This window comes from Hylaeus volcanicus, chromosome 8, assembly GCF_026283585.1.
Source record: "Hylaeus volcanicus isolate JK05 chromosome 8, UHH_iyHylVolc1.0_haploid, whole genome shotgun sequence".
In the NCBI taxonomy this organism is placed as follows: domain Eukaryota; kingdom Metazoa; phylum Arthropoda; class Insecta; order Hymenoptera; family Colletidae; genus Hylaeus; species Hylaeus volcanicus.
Window position 1 is genome coordinate 12739894 of NC_071983.1, and position 8071 is coordinate 12747964.

The following is an 8071-nucleotide window of genomic DNA, read 5'->3' on the forward strand; positions in this document are numbered from 1 at the left end:
CATCCGACATTTTTGCAAAGGAAATTGTTGTTCAGAATCGTCTCAGCCACCCCCCATTTCCGGCTCCTCCCCGACTTTTGGGACACCCTGTATTTTCTTATACACATTCTGATAGATCGTTTCAAGACGAATAGAATGACCTGTAGACGAAGATCATTCAAGCTTACACAGGCTTACTGTAATAGAAAATAAATTGTTTCAAGGCACTCTTCGAATATTTCATTAATATCCTTATTTGCGTACTTGCTGCTGCAACAAGTGTTCAAAATAATGACCTTGAACGTGTTAACAGCAACAAAAACATGAAGAGTATTGAAGTAATAATAGGAATTCGATCGAGTAATTTAACAATATTTATATCAGACATTAAAAATAAGTTGCATCCTAAAAGCTAGGAAGTAGTTAATATCTCGTTGGATATAAATGTACAAGAGCAATCAGACCGCGGATTTTTATGCGAATAAATCTTTGAAAATATACCTTCAAAAATTGAACCTAAGTAGACTTTACTTTGCAAATATTGTGAACCTTACTTTCAATCATTTTTTATACTTTCAATCATTTTGCATACTGTGTACATCTCGTAGTTTCTTGCACATTCAAATTTCCTATAAATGCATGAAAATCCGTGGTCTAATAATCGGTAATAATTATCATGCAAAATATTTAAAGATAAATCTAGGTGTACCTACTTCCACAAAAAAACAACGGATGGAATAACTACTCTGCGTTACTATTACACAGAAAATTATTTTTTTAAATTCTTGAAGAATCTACATAGAATTTACTTTTTTAACCGACTTCGAAAAGGAGGAGGTTACTCAATTCGGCGTGTATATTTTTTTTTTTTTTCGTAATTAGTAAACCTATGCAACCGAAACTATAAACAGTTTCGTACAAGCACTTACGGTATTCACTGTTAAAAAAATCGAAGATAAATTAACGTAACTAACGGTTGGAGTGGATATTAGGTCAACGAGATTGTCGCATTTTTAAAGATTCTATTATTCGTACTTAGAAAAAGATTTGCATCGAGCGGAGTTTCCTTTTCGATCGCAATCAGCATGGAGATTCATTCGCAGGGACGCATTCTCTTTCCCGCGAACAGAACCGTGGATTGTTCATCGTGCATCCGAAAGAATGAAAATTAAATTCTCATCGAACAATGGACAACCTTTCTACATAAGTTTCACCTAACGGAGCGCATAACTTTCCCTGAAGCTGTGCTTTCCATTCGTCACATTGTGTCGAAGTACGTCTTTGATCTCTTTGTAGAAACTCAATGTTGAATTTTCTTGGATTCACGGTCAAATAAAATATCAAGAAAGTGTGTTGGGGTTTCTAAGAGGAGCTTTAGATAGAAGCACACATAATTACAATTAAACGCAAAAGATGGTGTCGCTTAAGGGGTGAAATAGGTTTAAAATTACTTAAAAAATAGTGGGAGGTATAAAAAAAAAGTCAGAAACACGCAGATTTTTAATTTCGATATGTACAGTGAGTTACGGAAGTATTAGTACTCACTCAATAACTGATCTCTATATGTTTTTCGGATCCTTATCGATATATACACTGTATTTTTGAAATATCTAATTAATATAAACTTTTTGCAAAAACAGTTCAATGTAAAGCTAGAATATGATTACAGAAATGGTGTATACGAAGCAGTTCATTTATATCAGTGATTGTAGCACTCTAAATGGCCCTATACAAAATTATTTGTATTCATACTGTTGATAGATTTTTATAATTGTTTTAAACACCTATTTCGGTATTAAATTGTGCCTTTTCAGAAAATCTGATATCAGATGAACTGGAAAGTAATGTTGTTTCCGCGAATCTCAATACTTATTCATCATTCATCAGCTCATTGATTTTTATCTATAATTTTTATTTACAATCGCTTAAAAATAGAAACTTATTAAGAATGTATTTATCCGAACATAACGTAATAGAAATGACGTTAATTTTCGGTCCTCCTAATATTGGATGAGAAAGCATGATAAACGCCGTGTATATGCGATGGTACCCGTATGAACTTAATAAAGTTCCGATTATTATTATTAATTGTAAAAGTAAAGTATTTATTTTTAATTTCGAGGAAGTGATAAATCAAATAATTATTATTATTATTATAATTTCATTTCATTTCATTAAAATAATGTAAGCACGCAGACGCTATACGAACTAGTTTCAAGTTAATCTATCTAAAAAAAGGCGCATTAAGATGTTAAGGAATATGTTAATATGTTCATGTAACGTATATGTTATATAAACCACATTCGGTTTAAAAGCAATAAATGCAGTATGTATTTTTAACAAAGATCCTGTAACATTTATCCTAAAAGGACGTCAATAGCCTCGAGTCGTAATAGTCGTACTCTGAGAGAAGAAGAATAGAATAGTCGCTTATTACTAGTAAACTTTATCGCGTTTACAGATCATTCATTCAGTCGAGTGGACTTTTGAGAAACGAAGAGAGTTTGTCTTTTTTTCTTTTTTTTTTTAAATGGGTATCGACATACCGCACACGATCGCGCGGATACAATGGATAATAATGGATACTATTGACACGCGAGTGGCTTCTTTAAAAGTCTCGGAATCATGGACGCGCCACGTGCTCCCAAGTCACCGGAAACGTGCCTTTCGAGGCGAGCTTTATATCCTGGCATACCTGCGCACGATCAGACACTCTGCGTGAAGTGCAGGAATCACGGTAACTGGCCCTCTCGGTCCCTTGTTTTCCGTAAAGCTGGGGGAAAACTTACCTGCCGTTCTTGGCCTGGCTCGTAGGACGGTAATGGATGCGTTCGAGAAAACTGTCGTTGTGCAAGCAAAAGTAACAGTGGCTACCGTAGGCAGAATCTCGCTGAAAGGATGATTGTTCGGAGCGAAAATTTACACTAAAATGAAGATATTTTAACGGTAATCGAGTCCATTACTTTGAATTCAGTCTATCGAGTTTACGAATAATACCGTATTATATTATCAAAACTTGGTAAAATATCGAGATAAAATTGCTTTTGTTCATTTCTAAGTAATAATTTACTAGTTTAAGTAATATTTTTAACGAGAATCGAGATTTTAGGAAGTGAAATACATTTTAATTTCGATAACCTGGAGCATAAAATGAGATTGTTTAGAACTTGCGTTCGAAATACATGCTTGGAGTACTTCGTGTTAACGAGAATAAGTTAAGGAATGATATAATTTTATGACGGGAGAATCCATATTTGGCATGTTTCGTTTGAGAATGAAGTTAAATTCAAATATGATGATACAAAATGAAATGGATTACTTATTATGTATCATTTCGAATAATATTTTATCCGGTTTTGACGTTTATTAATTTAGAAAATGATTGAAAATGAATTGTAAACAAATGTTGGGATTTTCTGCATTTTTTAATTTTTATGAATATTAGGAATTAAAATATATTGCGTAGAAAATTAGTACATATTCTAAATAGATCTAATAATATGGGACGCTATTAAGAGCAGATCCATCCAACGTAATACATCACTGTCGAAGCGTAGTACGATAAAACAGATCTAAGAATACAGGAAATTTTCACTAAACAAAACTGTTTACATCGAATTAGAATGGTTCCTGTGCCTGTAAACACAAGAAACAGATGTTTAATCGACTGATAGCAAATGCTAGGAAGTGATGTGCAAATACTGATATCCGATATCTGCGCGTCCTAATAATAAATCCTTACAATAATTTAATTTAGAAACTTTTGGTTATTCGATAGAATAATAATAATAGCAACGCCATTTTGCACTCACCATTTTATGTAGACATATAGAAACACGAGGGAATGCAAACAACCAGAATGTAATTGTTTAGTTTCCTCGAATCCCAGCTTGAGTTTCCAATTTACGTGCAGTAAACAAATGTTTATAGTTAACAATGCAAGTACAGTAATTGCGTTTCAGCGAGTTACCATTTTAAAACCTCTATTTATAACCTTGATAAAAATAACATTTGATGAAGCTCGATCAAAAATTCCAAGAAATGAATTTGCGACAAGTTGAAATCATTCGGTTATCAATCGAAGCTGTATTCATTGATAAAAAGTGGCCCTGGAGAAGGGTACATACGTTCGAACCGCGAATGCCGGAACTAGTGATGGGTTCGAGTTAAGGATGCATGGGAGGTACAATCGAAGACAAATGTATCTGATAGATTATTCTTGCTATTTTTTTAATGCTATTTCTCTATTTAAATTAATGTGATAGCATGTTCTCCATTTAATTATATATAAATTTATTATACTTGGAAACTGTTATAACTTTTGAATGGTTTAGTAAATCGGCTCCTTTCTCGAGGGACCTTAGGGAACTTGTTAAAATAATCTAGAATTTTTTAAATAAATATTGAATATTTTAATATATCTTCCAAACATCCTTAAATACGACCTCACGAAATTCGATTAACTTCCAAGGTTCGTTTTTTAGGATGAGCTAATACTGATAAAAATACTTGATTCGGTTTCAGTTGCACTTATGAATTCTGCCATTATTTTTCCTCGTACCAATATAACGTTTAAAAATATTATGTTACAGTTTTTTTTCGGAATTAGGGTTTATCTTGGTAAATAGTTTTGTAATGTAATCACATGAACTTACCAAAATATGCGTTGAAAATACGAAACTCAGTTTTCTCTATTTAGATGCTCTCCAAAAATTTACTTATTTCAAGTATACTATTTTTTTTTTTTTTGTTATTAATTAAACGGCGTTAGTAATTAAAACTATACAGCATTGTAAAGCTTAGGAAATGTACTTCTGAAGTATGGAAAGACTAAAGGAGAAATACCAATCGGGACTGCAGAACAACGTCTTATATGTTAACAAAACATTTTTTTGCTCTAGGGCATTTTTTTGCCTTATTTATATGCTCGCCACTGTATATACGAAAGTTTAAAAATGATTATCTGATCGGTCATGCTAAAAATATCGGTTAGTTTAAGGGGGTATCCTGAATTAAGAGGTCTAAAAAAAAAGCGGTTTTCCGTGAATTTTTTTGGGATGAAAAAAAAATTAATTCTATCGAACTTTTTATCCTATTTTCATACATGTTTGAGTAGTCTGTACAAATTTTTTCAACAAGAAATATTCAAATTGAGTCGCTGCGACGCACATTTGTAGAGCACTTAACAATGAAAACCTCCTATCGGCGGGAAAGATGCGGGTCGTAATTTTGGTTTGTCACAAAAAGAAAACCAAAAGAAATTTTCATTTTCATACATTTTACTTCTATGTGAACTAAAAAAATTTACACAAAAAAATGTAAACAACTTTTTTATCAAGTTAAAATGATTCTTTTCACCCAAAGACCTCGTTCTTTTTTTCAAAGTAGCAGCAATCGCACATTACACCATTTTCGCGGGTTTTTCTTAGTTCACATAGAAGAAAAATGTACGAAAATGAAAATTTCTTTTGTTTTTCTTTTTGTGTCAAACCAATATTACGACCTGCATCTTTCCCGCCGATAGGACGTTTTAATTATTAGGTGCTCTACAAATGTGCGTCACAGTCGACTCAATTTGAAAATCACTTGTTGAAAAAATTTATACAGACCACTCAAATATGTATGAAAATAGGATAAAAAGTTCGACAGAATTAATTACTTTTTTCCGTCCTATAAAAATTCACGAATAAACCACTTTTTTTAAACCTCCTAATTCAGGATACCCCCTTCGATAATAAGTTGCTTGTTCTTTTAATCGCGATACGATCGAACCCATCGCTACGCAGACCGACGGGGGCGTCCACGTGGAGGGGGTAGACGGCAGCTGTTTGTTCGAACGCACGGCCGAGGGTCGCGTTTCATGTGTACCCGCCAGCAATGCCACATCGCTGTCGGTCGTTCTCTGAACGAAATCGCGTTTGCGGCGACAAATCATCGGCCAGCGATGCTAGTGAAACATGTGACGTTCGAGTACGATGAAACTACTCGCATTATTCGGTGCGTGAAAATCGTGTGAACCTCGTGGCGAAAAAAAAGAGTGGCAACGCATAGAACGAAAAGCGGCTGCACGGCGCAACACGGTCGAGGGAACCGACAGGCATAAAGAGATTCTAGGGAAGGAATCCCGATTGACGTTGCGAGAATCGGTTGTGTGTACAAAACACGTTCGTCTACGGATCGTAAAGAGCCTCTCGTTTGTTGGCGAAGCGTCGTAAAACCGCGAGTGTGAGAAATGTGCGACGAAAGTGACAGGTTTAGTTTCGAACAGGGGACGCTTGCCTCCAAACAACACCTCTCGGTCGGTAACATGCGCGAGAAATCGATTGTTTGCTCGGCCCAGTGTTTCTCAAATTGGCTACCGTGAACTCGCAAAAATCATATTAGGTAGTAAATAAAAGAAATATTTCTCGTGTAATGGATTAAGAACTTGGGGGGCAATTGAAATTTTCTAGGAGCTATTCGTCGGTCTTTCATTCTGCTTCCGTTCAATCCAATAGAAAATAGAATTTAATTGAAAATTTCATTTGTTATGAAACGGTTCAATTTCAAAGTCGAGCGACGACGAATTTTATAGCGATATCCAATACAAATATATTAATAACTATTGAATAGCGTTAAAGAATATTTTTCGTATTTATCATCGTGTATTGCTCCGGTAAACAGTTAAAATACAAAGTACCGAATGAATAGCGGTACATTTTTTAATTAAAATTGTTTCATACGAAAATAATACAATGCATACCTGTTAAATATACTCCTATATAGTTTAAATTAGATGGAGATTCGACAAATCAATTTATCAACATAATTAGCCTTATTTTTATTTTAATAATCGTCATTAAAAATGGTAGCAAAAGCATTTTTTTTCATTAAATGATTCTAAAAAGAAATTTACTTGCTTGGTACTTGTAATATTAAAAAATAAATCTTTTCAATTAATTTAAAAGTATCGAACAATTAATTCTTCTCTGGGACCATTAACGTTTCTTTATCGAGGTTGGTCTAGGTAAAGTTTGGGAAACACTGGCTCAGCGAATGCAACGGCGGGATTTCCCATGAACTTTTCCCAACTTGTTCCCAGATGTGATCTGAATATTTTCTCTGCCAACAGAGACAACGAAATAGTGAACAATCTTTACGACTCGATTACCGAGCAAAATTGTGATCGTATCACAATATTCGAAGAATCTTACACTCTTCAAAATGTACACAACGAAACAGTTCATCCAAAGACACGCTTTATAGAATTTATCGACGAGAGCCGAAAATCGGACAGCAATTTATTACCAATTACTGGAATTATTTATTTCACGAAAGGATCGCCGAAAATTGTAAATGGAGTCCCAACTCCAACTTGATCCATCAAGTTAATGACGCCTAAGAAATGAATAATGACGGTGTAAATATAAACGCGAATCGTCGTTTTGACGGAAAGTCGATAAACATGGCGAGTCGTAAATGGAACATTCTACATACAGGTAATCTGCGACCATCGCCATTTCACGTGCTGGAGCAATCATTTCTGCCACTTGTCCCCGTTGCGAGATTTGCACCAACCCTTTACTTCCACTTCATTTCGATTGTCACGATTTTGCTTCGTACGACAAGTAAGGAAACATTTTCGTTTAAATTTCCTGTTTAACCGACCAACCAATTATTCTTGGCGAGTGTTTAATTTGCACATCATGTGTCGACTAGTATGTCGAAGGACCACCCCTTTCAGGGACTAACAACTGGTGATCATTTAATTGTTTATTCACACAAACTTAACACTTATACTGGTTGAGTTTAAGAAAATGAGGTACCCTCCCATCGAGCTAATTTTTTGGTCATAGATAGTCCTTGACATTAGAATGGTGGTCATCTTGACCATTAACTCTCACCCTCCATCCAGGGGTCAAAAACTGAAATTGTTGAACAAGTGTGTTTTTGCACCGGTGAGTACGTCATTTCCAACTTTTTCTATTTTTACGTGGAAGAACATCGTAGCACCGAGCCCGAAGTCCACTGTTTGAGTAAGTTTGGGGTAGTTTTTGATGGGATGATAACATTGAATACTGTTAATGTATATACTGTCTACACGGAAATACTG

The 8071-nt window shown here is 34.7% G+C and overlaps 1 protein-coding gene across 11 annotated transcripts in view; it reads left to right on the top strand.

Annotated features, from left to right (window-relative positions):
* The window catches only part of LOC128881593 (ankyrin repeat and fibronectin type-III domain-containing protein 1), a 205701-nt gene that overhangs the window by 149289 nt on the left and 48341 nt on the right, over window positions 1–8071 (top strand). The window contains exons 1-2 of one of the 11 annotated variants that reach the window (XM_054132802.1): window positions 5853–6363; window positions 7091–7457. The exons of 5 other annotated variants lie outside the window; for them this stretch is intronic. The gene's annotated coding sequence lies outside the window, so the exon portion shown is untranslated. Of the gene's footprint in view, window positions 1–5852; window positions 6364–6714; window positions 7458–8071 lie in introns of those variants that run through there. 5 more of the 11 variants (XM_054132803.1, XM_054132801.1, XM_054132809.1 and 2 more) reach the window with 5 other exon arrangements.